At 35.7% G+C, this 10125-nt stretch overlaps 1 pseudogene; it reads right to left on the bottom strand.

Annotated features, from left to right (window-relative positions):
* Positions 1 to 8599: 8599 nt before the first annotated feature.
* Positions 8600 to 9712, bottom strand: LOC147926424 (putative F-box protein At3g17620 pseudogene; annotated as a pseudogene).
* Positions 9713 to 10125: the final 413 nt, after the last annotated feature.

Below are 10125 nucleotides of genomic sequence, written 5' to 3'. Positions count from 1 at the left end.
GTGCGCCAGGCGTTCCTCGAACCCTGGTCCCCACCCTTTAACAACCTTCCCACAGGACAAGTTGCCACCAATTGACCTGGCAATAGCATATTATAAACGTTTATACTCTATGGATGATGTGGATCAAGAGGTGGCGAAGTTACCTTCGTATGGGTTTGTACACCTTTCAGAGTCAGAGGTTCTCCAGTTTCATAAACCGTTTACACTGTGGAGGTGGAACATTCTGTGCGGAGTATGGGGAAGTATAAAGCACCGGGACCATATGGGTTCCAACCGGTGTTCTATCAGGATGGTTGGGATGTGGTAGGAGACTCAGTGGTCAGGTTTGTGTTGAATTTCTTTGAATCTGGAGAGCTTCCGGAACACATGAATGATGCTTTGGTGGTTCTGATAGCTAAAGTACAGAAACCGGAGCTTATAACACAGTTCAGACCTATAAGCTTGTGTAATGTGTTATTCAAGACCATTACCAAGGTTATGGTGATGCGACTAAAGAGTGTGATGCCCTCTCTGATTGGACCAGCTCAATCAAGCTTCATCCCGGGAAGATTAAGTACTGACAATATTATTATTGTCCAAGAAGCTGTTCATTCAATGCAAAGGAGCTTAAGTTGGATTTGGAGAAGGCTTATGATAGAATCCGATGGGATTTTCTTGAAGACACAATTCATGCAGCAAAGTTCCCGGCACAGTGGATAGATTGGATCATGAAATGTGTTTCAGGTCCTTCGATGAGTATACTTTGGAATGGGGAGAAGACTGCTTCGTTTAAACCTTCCTGAGGTCTAATGCAGGGAGACCCCTTATCGCCGTACCTATTTGTGCTGTGTCTTGAGCGTTTATGTCATTAGATAGACCGGTCCATTGAGCTGAAGAAATGGAAACCGATTAGTCTCTCGCGGGGAGGACCAAAGCTTTCACATCTTTGCTTCGCAGACGACCTTATCCTGTTTGCAGAAGCTTCAGTAGCCCAAATAAGGGTCATTCGGTCAGAAAGTGAGCCTGGAGACTTTCTGTATTGCCTCTGGTCAGAAAGTGAGCCTGAAAAAGTCCAAAATCTTCTTTTCGGAGAATGTTAGTCGTGATCTGGGGAGGATGATTAGTGAGGAAAGCGGTATTAAGAGGGCATGGGATCTTGGTAAGTATCTTGGGATGCATATTTTGCGTAAGAGGATTAATAAGCACACATTTGGGACAGTTGTTGAGAGGGTGTCCTCAAAACTTTCAGGGTGGAAAGGTCGTGTGTTGAGTTTAGCACGACGCATTACTCTAACAAAGTCTGTGCTGTCTTCCGTCCCAGTGCACTCGATGAGCACTATTCTGTTGCCTAAATCCACTTTATCAAGACTGGATGCGTTGTCACGAGATTTTATCTGGGGGAGTACGGTGGAGAAGAGGAAACAACATCTAGTTGCCTGGAAGAAGATATGCTTACCACGACATGAGGGTGGTTTGGGTATTAAATCTTCTGACAGGATGAATAAAGCTCTGATCGCTAAGATTGGATGGCGCATAATGTCTGATAGAGTGAGTCTGTGGGCTTGTGTGCTTCGTTGTAAGTATAAGGTGGGTGATTATCCAGATATTACTTGGACTAGACCTAAGAATACGTGGTCTTCGACCTGGAGGAGTGTAGGATCAGGGTTGAGGGATGTGGTGTTCCCTGGTTTGAGGTGGGTTGTGGGTGATGGACAGTCAGTGAAGTTTTGGACAGACCATTGGCTCGGTGAGGAATCGATGGTTAACGGGAGGATTAGGGATATTCCCGTGGATCTGCTGGAGTTGAGAGTCTGTGATCTCTGGGTGGATGGTTTGGGATGGGACGTATCTCGCATTATACCATTTGTTTCTCCGTTGGATAGGCTACGGTTGGGAGCAGTGGTGGTTGATTCAGTTACTGGGGCCAAAGATAGGGTGGCATGGGGTCCAACATCGGATGGTCGGTTCACGTTGAGCTCTGCTTACAGCTTCTTATCGAAACAGTTGGAACCAAGAGCGAGTATGGGTAGCTTCTTTGGTCACATTTGGAGTTCCACCCTTCCAGAACGGGTTCGTGTCTTCTTATGGTTGGTAGCTAGCCAAGTGATTATGACAAATGCGGAACGTCATCGACGCCATTTGATTGACTCTGGGGTTTGTCAAGTTTGTAAAGGTGGAGTTGAAACAATTCTCCATGTCCTTAGAGACTGTCCGGCCATGTCAGGACTCTGGAGTCGAATCGTTTTTCCAAGTAAGAGGGGGTTGTTTTTTAGCCAATCACTGTTCGAATGGTTGTTTGGAAATCTGGGTGATATGGTCTTGCGGTTTGAAGTACCTTGGGCTACAATTTTTGGGATGGCAGTATGGTGGGGTTGGAAGTGGAGATGTGGTAATGTGTTTGGAGAGAATGGTAAATGTCGTGATTAAGTGCGGTTTATTAAGGATAAGGCCAAGGAAGTTTTGCAGGCACACGAAGCATTAAGACAGGGGACATCTACGCAGGTGATGATGGTGAGACACATTGCTTGGGTTTCACCAGTTGCTGATTGGGTTAAGTTGAACACGGACGGCGCATCGCGTGGGAATCCAGGGTTAGCTACGGCCGGGGGGTCCTACGTGATAGTGAAGGGTGCTGGTTGCGGGGGTGTGTGCTGAATATAGGGGTGTGCTCTGCAACGTTGGCGGAGCTCTGGGGGGTCTATTATGGACTGGTCTTTGCTTGGGAGAGGAGGGCTCATCGGGTGGAGTTAGAAGTGGACTCGGAGGTTGTGGTCGGGTTTCTTAAGACTGGGATCAGTGACACTCATCCCATGTCATTCCTAGTACATCTGTGCTATGGCTTTCTTAAAAAGGACTGGTTAGTCCGAATATCTCATGTGTTTAGAGAGGCGAATCGGTTGGCAGACGGGTTGGCTAATTATGATTTTGAGCAACCGCAGGGATTGTATCCTCTTGAGGATTGTCCTTCTTGTGTTTATTCAATTCTTGTCGAGGATACTATGGGGACGACGCACCCTCGTCATGTGCGTTTGTAGTATTTTTTTCTTTTTGTTTTGAATAAAGTTTGGGAGACATTGTCTCCCTGTTTCACACCAAAAAAAAAAGTAGGCCCCCACATGTTGAAGAAGGAAAGCACTTCAGTCCTAACGTCAATTTAAAAACATTCCGACTGAAACTTAGAGAGGGTTATTGGTTCTAATGGATTTAGAAAGCCAAACAAAAATCATTTATTATTTAATCATAGATTTGAAAATACTTATCAAAATCATGTGTTATTGGTTCTATGATTTACAAATACGTGTTAAAATCCCATGTTATTCATTTAATGATTTGTTTTTGGATTTCGAAATCCATGTTATGTTTTTAATGGATTTGAATGGATTTGAAAATGTAAAATAGAAGGATTCAAATCAAACATGTTATTTCAAAATCCATGTATTTTGATTTTTAGAATTTACAATTCCATACGCAGTGCCGGCTTAGATAGGGGACAAGCGGTGCGACCGCCCCATGTTCATAGATTAAGGAGACAAATAATGTAAGATAAAAGGACACAAAAAATAAAAATAATGCAAGATAAAGAGGTGATATATCATGGTTTTCGTGGTTTTTAACCATGATATAAGGAGTCTTTTAGAGTTTTTTGATTTGTTTTCTAGGATTTTTTTGAGTCTTTAAAGGTTTTCTAGGATTTTGGCATGAAAGGAACAAAATGGAGCAATTAGAGATATTTTGGAGCAATTCATCAAGGAAGAGAAGTTGGAATCGGATCAAAGCAATGGAATCAATCGACACCACTTAGGAGCATCGATCGACACCCTCTTCGGCCGATGAAGAATCACAAATTTGGAAGTTTTACAAATCTGCCCCAAAGTTTTCCATAATTGCAACTCAAGTCCCTGACGTGTTTTAGGACATATAAATAGTATTTTTAGGTTTTGCAAACAATTAAGTTTTATTCTAGCAAGTTTTATTTTTCTGCAACCCTGTGAGATTTTGAGAGCTTTGGAGAGAGAGATGTGCTTTGTAGAGAAGAATTTCTTGAACTCCCTTTTACTCTTTTAATTTCAATTGCTTATTATTCAGAAAGATGTTTTGTTCTTCATTGATTATGTCTCAGTAGTTTGCTTGTTAGGTTTAGGGTTTTTCACAGGGATTTTATGAATTAGTAGATCTGATTATTTAGGATTCATTATCTATCTAGATATTCATCTTAGGTTGTTCTTCATATTAATTCTTGATTGATCACCTAGAATTAACACTTTAGGAAAATAAATTGATATGAGAATATAATTGATTTTCCTGATAAAACCATTGATGAGCAAAATTACTTTATGCAAAGAGATTTGATTTAATAATTTTGTGAACAATCTAAACTTGATTTTATTGCTGCTTTTTAACCTAGAATTTTACAAAGAGATTTGGATTTTCTGGTTTTAAATTTAGATATTATTTGCAGTGAGAACTGATTTGATTTACAAACGTGTTTAAAGTTCTAGATCTGTTCTTAATTGTTTGAATCCTATTTATTCCCTGATTTAATAATTCATAACTTCCTGAGAAATTCCCTAGGCCTAGCTTTTTGATTTTCTGAATTTACAACAACTTTTATTTAATATTTTGCATTGTTTATTTTAATTCAATTTAATCTGTTTAGCATAATTATAAAACTCTATAATTTATTGTGTAGACTTGAGTTCTTGTGGAATTCGACCCCTAACTATTACAGTGATCTCTTAATTTGAGAGAGTAGCTCAGGGTTAAATTTGAGCATATCAAGAGGCACAAAAAAAGAAATAATGCAAGATAAAGGGGCACAAAAAAATCTATCTTGAAGTACATTTTTGTGCCATCCTCTCTTATCTTTGTATCCAAACAAGTCCCAACTAAATTTTCTACAATCATTACAACCAAACACAATCATTTCTTTATTTGATAATATTAATTTCCTAAAATCTATCCACCTAATTTAAAGCAATATGTTATATTAAAATAGAATTCTCCTTTCACTTTTATTTAATCTTATATTTAATTATTTGAATTACTATTTAATACAAAAAGTTAATAAAATTTTAGATTTTTTTTCAACATATGATGTGATTTGAATTTTTATAAACAGATATATATTTTAAAAATTATATTAGGATTTTTGTAACCAAACAAGTATTTCCAGATATATATTATTTTATATTTCAGTTATTTTAATATATAATAAATATTTATAATTAAAAGTTAAAATAACACGCAATGAAATTATATTGTGCGAATGATTTGGATCAATATGAATATAAATTTAATTATCATTAATTTGGTGTTTACACAGATAATCTATCATTTCATTATTTTGCTAACATTATCAATATTAGAATATTAGGTATATTAAATTGAGTAATCTTATTATATAAAGTTGGGTTTTGAAAGTTAGTTATTAACAAGATTTTGACATGTGTAAAAGTTAATATTTAATATGAGAAATTTGATTACAACAAAAATAAAATATTATGTTTTAAAAATATTAATAATGTGAAAAAGATAATGAACAAAAATTACAGAATTTATAAAAAAATACAAAGTTCTTTAAAATAATTATAAAAGATTATATATATATATATATATTTCATAAAATTCGAAATTATAATAGTATTTACTTATTTTTAATTTTAAGTTATTAATTCTACAAAAAAATAAAAAAGGGATTAAACAAAATATACAGTTAATTATCAATTCTAAATTTTGTAAATACTCACTTCTATATAAACATAGATCATATCATATTTAAATAATTTATTTAAAAAAACACTTATTTCAACTTTGTTTAATTGGGCAATTTTCTTTAATGGGAAGGTAAATTTTTTTTTTTTTTTTAAACCAAAATTTTCTCCTACTTTCTCCTTTTTTAGTTGGGAATAGATAAGATTAATATGTTGACCCGAAAAAAAGATTAATATATGCATCTTTTTTCCTAATACTTTATTTTAAAATTTCTTGTAGTATTATTAGATTGTTTTATTTAGTTTATATTTTCACCTTTGAATTATTTGGGATTCATATATTACCGTGCTTATAATTTTCTATTGTTTTTTAATTATGTCAAATTAATTTTCTTCTAATTTCTCAAGCTCGATTGGTTGGTCATAAATCCTTTTTTTTTGCGAACATAATTGTTACCATTATTCATTCAATCCCAAAAAAAAGATGACGAGTAGAAGCTTATCAACCTAATAGATGGATAAAATAGGCTAATCAAACACAAGCTTACAACAAACATAGATAAATATATTAGAAAAACATATATTATTGTTGATAGATCAATAGGAGCTCAAAGACTGTGACACCCTGATTTGCAGAAAGCTTTAAAAGAATTGATTTGGCCACATATGACACGAAAATGCACTATTTTTCAGTCAAGGGTCCTCAGAAAATTTCATGAAGGGTGACCTTCCTGGAAGTGATTGTCAGAACTGTGCGAGTGAGGACAAAACACAGAAAAAAATTATTTGTTGATTTGTAGGGTCGGTAAACAAGTTTTTAAAGTCTCCCAGACATAACAAACCGGCCATCGAATATGGATGGGACCACGGGCCGGGAATAGATGTAGAGCCCACTTAGGAATATGGGCCCATAGACTGAGAGTGGACATGGGCTCATTAAGGTGGCGGTTGAGGCGTTACAGAGACAGAGGCTACATCATGGTGTGACAAAGACACTTCCACAAATACTTTGAGAAATTTAACATTAGTTATTATCAAAAGATTTTGTGACGTTAGAAAAAAAGTTTTTTACTTTCATTGGTTGTCGGAGGCTCAGAGCAAGCCATTTTGAGATAGCAAAAAGACGTGAACATGGTCTCTCCAAACAGGAGGAGGACAAAGCCGATGTTCTTTCTATGGTGGAGAAGCTTGGACACAAGGTTATCTTCCCAAGGGAGGAAGGTAGAGGAGGTTGGATGCAAGGTTATCTCCCTAAGGGAGGAAGGTGGAGTCAAGGTTTTCGCCATGGTGGAGAAGGTTGGGCACAAGGTTATCTCTCCAAGGGATGAACGTGGAGGAGGTTGGATGCAAGGTTATCTCTCTAAGGGAGGAAGGTGCAGCCAAGGTTTTCTCAATGGTGGAGGAGGTTGAAGGCAAGGTTCTCTCCATAAGGGATAAGGGCATGGTGGTCATACATTATTGTGATTATACATCATTGATTAGTATATGATGTAATATATTTTTTATTCAAAATATTTTTTTGAGCTAATAATTTCCGTAATTAAAAAACTATGCAGAAGTGAAAGTAAAATAGTTGGTTTAATGTGTTCATATAGACATTTTCTAGGTGGTGATAAATGATATATTTGTAACATAGAGTATATTTAAGTGTAAAAAATACACTTTTATTGGTAACATACATAAAAGATTTGTAAATAGATATAAATAGTGTATTATAATAAAAATAAAATTAATAAATAACGTACAACAAATTGTAATATATTTTTGTTAAATTTAATTTAATTTCTAAAACTTTAAACCTGCACATCGAGCGGATCCTCATCTAGTATATATATATATATATATATATAGATATATTTTTCTTTAAAAGTTTATTAGGACTTAGGAGTAAGGATTAAGAAATTAAAAAAATGTTTGCCTAAAACCATGGCTTCTCCGTAACTATGTTCAGACCATAAGCATGTTACAGTGATTGATGTACCAGTTATTTCTCTGCAAAAACATGATTCCCTAGCTAGCTTCTAGGATTTACTAAGATCAAAACCCTCTGAATCACTTGAATCAAATATTGCAGAAACTGAATCTTCTTTGCTTCATAACCTGATACCCTTTTGATTCAACCTTGCAGTCAATCTCATCAGCTCGTTAAGAACCACTTAAAGCTTACAACAACCTGTTTCAATAAACTAGAGCCTGAACATAACCTTGTTTATGATAATGTAGAGAACAAATTATTTTGCGGTAAACTGTGTGTTAAATCCTATAATTAATATTCAAATATAATTATATAATCTTACACTAAACAAATCTAACACATAAATATAACTTAAATTTTGATATATTTGTTATAAATAATTATCTGTTAATTTCTTCAGAATGCACGGGGTTATTGATTTATAAAACAAACAAAAAAATTAAAAGAAATGGACCCGTGGTGTACCACGGGGTAAATCCTAATAATATAAGATAAAAGAGACAAAAACAAAATTTGTAACACAAAAATAGTTCATTAAAATATGTTTTAACAATTTATTTTTACTAGTCAATAACCAAAAAGACTCTTTATCTTCCATAATTATTTCAACTGACTCCAACTTAGAACGAAAATAAATTTTTATAATCTTATCAAATGTTTATATTATCAAAATGAAATTCATATTTTTTTAACATATAACAGAGGTTAAAAAATAATTTGGTCTTTATTTAAACAAACAAAAAAAATTTCCTAGGGACCCATGAAAACCTTGAGCTGACACTGTCCATACGGATTTAGAAATCACTTCTACAAGTCGTTAAAAATAAATCATTTTAATTAAGTTAGAAAAATAATTTCCCCTAAAAACCAGTCTCTGGAAAAAAGCAGCTAAACATTTTTTTGGGAGATTTCGTAACATTTTTTACAGTTGTGGTCATTTGATTTGCGCTAGATTTGGAACACAAGAGCACATTTGTGGATGATAAGAACTGCTTACAGCTCTTCCTAAATCTATTTTTGTGATAATTCCATCCTCTACAATGATATAAGCAGCTATGTAGCGTTCTCCCATTTCTCTGTACTCATCAAAAACAACGACAACTTTCTTCTCCTCGTCTACAAAGAAACTCCCACAGCTATCCGAAATCTTTAAAACTTCCACCGCAAAGAACAGCTTGCTCCACGACACTGTTTCGGGCTCAATCTCTGTCGTAATCCATATCTCCATATATGATGTATCTTCATTCTGAAATAACACTGCAAGTTGCTCATCTCTAACACTAGATAGACTTAGAGTATCTCCCGTATAAGAGAGAAACGGTAGACTTAGATGCGGTACAAATCTCTTTCTTGTAAAATCAAAACAGAGTAAGAAGAATACTCCTCTTTCTTCATTAAACTTTCGCCCAGCATACCAATAAATATTTCCTTTGAGAGACACGCCACAATGTTGAAAAGGTATATACCAGTCCCTAGTGATAGGCGTAGGGATAATCTCCATCCGTGTTTCAGAGTTGATATAGTCAAGTTCATAACAAACGTATTCCCGAGTACATCCATCAAATCTTAAAACTTTATAGCTGCGGCCGCTCGATTCTCTCGTCTCGTATCCAATAGCATACTTGTCCATCACGTGCTTTCGGTTGAAATACCGGGTTTGGCCGCAATACGGATTCCAAACAACGAACCTAGTGCGGTCTCTTGTGATGCATAACAATAAACCATCGCAGTGAAACACTTCAGACATATCGACTTCATCTAAATCGGTTAGGCTAACGAGTTTACCTAGATGGTTTATTGATGGGTTAACGTTATTGTGAATTCCATGGAGGTTGACGCTCATCAGATTAACTCGATCATTCATCACCACAACCACCTCTCTTGCTGCTGCTGCTTTGGCTCGAGCAACGTGCTTCTTTGTAAAACTCTCTTCTTTGGTTAACGTGTTCCACTTTTTGCAAACGAATCGCACTGCTCTCATCGATGTTACTGGAAGCCTAACGAGCACTTTCTCTACCAAATCGCTTGGAAGATCGGAGAGCATCATCAGCAAAGATTGGTGTAACACAAGTAAGTTAGGTTAAAACTTAGAAGCTTATGAAGAAAGTCTCCTCTGCTTCTGGTGGTTACAAATTTTGAAAGACACAAAAAAACCCTAGCTCAAGTGTGTGCGCCAAGGACGATCGTCGGCTAAAGAATCTTAACTAGTGGGCTTTTAATGTGGCCCAAAATAATATTTAGACGAGCGAGACTGAGAAAGGAAGAGTGATATTTGTTAGTGTCCCTGCTGTCCGAGGTTTTTTTATTAACGATCACATCTTGCACCAGAACCGCAACATTAGAGTAGTTAAATGATGGCAGAACCGTGAAGATTGAACCTTTCTAAGACCAATCCAAAGATCAGTAATGTAATTGCAATCAAAATCGTCTCCTTTTAATACAGTGATTAAAGTATATATA

This window comes from Camelina sativa, chromosome 15 (genome assembly GCF_030686135.1).
Source record: "Camelina sativa cultivar CO46 ecotype springtype chromosome 15, ASM3068613v1".
Taxonomy (NCBI): domain Eukaryota; kingdom Viridiplantae; phylum Streptophyta; class Magnoliopsida; order Brassicales; family Brassicaceae; genus Camelina; species Camelina sativa.
The sequence above is the reverse complement of the archived record's forward strand: the minus strand, read 5'-3'. Positions and strand labels throughout refer to the sequence as shown.